Consider the following 1,671-nt stretch of genomic DNA (forward strand, 5'->3'; position numbering starts at 1 on the left):
AATCTTTGATGGGCATAAAAACAAAAAATCCTTCAACAAAGTCAAAAGTTTCTTTTCCAATATGTTTAACCTTGTATAAATCCCGCCCTGAATGTTACACAGCTTGTCACTGCTCTGTTGAAATACCCCCTTCCCGCGAGCGTCTGTAGTTCTATGCTTTTTACAGTCACGAGACGACACAAAAAAGGAAGTCTTTTCAACCGTCAGAGCCAAGCTTCACCGACGGCGCTGAAAACTTTCCTGAAACCTTTGTTTATTATTAGTATATTTATTATATTGGCAGTTGAAGAATAACATAGTCGGTTAGACGTGCAAGTATCAAACTTAGTCTTATTAATTGATACATGGTATCTATGCAACCTTTACAAGGTTGGTTTAACTAAGAAACTGATTTTTCTTCGGCTGGTAGAATCTGCTAAATATCAATTGTACCATAGCTTCATTCTTTATTTCTCTTCTCTTTATTACCTGCTTAAGCTTTAACACTTTTCCGATGCCAACTGTAATGTGTGTGGTGTGTTTTGTGTGTGTGTGTTATACTAGTTTAGTATTAATAAGTCTTATTTTGTATCACTTTGAGGTTGTTCATTGGTTCTCATCACTGAAGTCCCCATCATGCAGATTTTAATCGTACTGCTCTGATAGTACTGTACAGTAAAAGGTTATTTTCCTTAAAGAGAAAGTACGTTCTTAGATATTGACAGACCTTTGACACTGGGATAGGTCAGTAAATCTTACAGCGATCTATATTTATATAACCAGTTATGATTGACAATTATTCATATTGTCCCCCTTGAGCTGATTCGCTACAAATCAGAAACAAAAAAAGATATTTTCATTCAACTCAGAGTCATTCAATAAACAAATCAAAACAATATTGTTACCCGTGGGTGAAACTTCTGCTGATGTCAAATATTAAATTAAAGGAGTCTATAATTACTAGACATACGAGATTTTTGAGAAAGATCAGATTTATGTAAGTGTACATGAGGCTATCGGGGTTTAAATATCTGTGTGCATCAGTCTGGTTCACACATCTACATAACTTTCCTATTAAGGGGTTAACGCTGTTAAACACAGATCTAGACAGAAATCTATCAGCAACAAAGTCTGGTGCTTCATTGAAATCGCCACCAATTAATATAAAGGCAGAGGAATATTTAAGTTTCAAATTATTTACATTAAGGATTATACCATCAAGAAGAGTTTTATTGTTTGAACCCATATAAGTCAGCCATTATAAAGAAATTGTTATTCAAGAGAACAACTGAGATAATCCATCTTCCTATCCCTGAAGAAAGCGTTTCTATAATTTTTCCCTGAAATCCATTATCGAGTAGAATAGCGACCCCACCTGACGAACTAGAGTTATGACAGAAAGAAATAGAGCTCCCCCACTGGGTACGCCAGAACTTTTTATCATTCACACAAGAGTGTGTCTCTTGCAAAAAAAGAAACATCTCTTTTCATGGATTTACAAAACAAAAATAAAGCTTTTCGTTTGTTTAAGTCATGTAGCCCCCGAACATTCAAAGAAAAACAAGAGAAATACGAACTAAAAATAGTACTGGAACTCAACTCTGAGTAAATAGAACTGTTACAAACAGATACAACAAATTAAGTACTTCTTAGAAGATATGCAGAGCATAAAGCTCGAATTCCCAATAAAGC

This window comes from Cyprinus carpio, chromosome A16 (genome assembly GCF_018340385.1).
Source record: "Cyprinus carpio isolate SPL01 chromosome A16, ASM1834038v1, whole genome shotgun sequence".
NCBI lineage: Eukaryota > Metazoa > Chordata > Actinopteri > Cypriniformes > Cyprinidae > Cyprinus > Cyprinus carpio.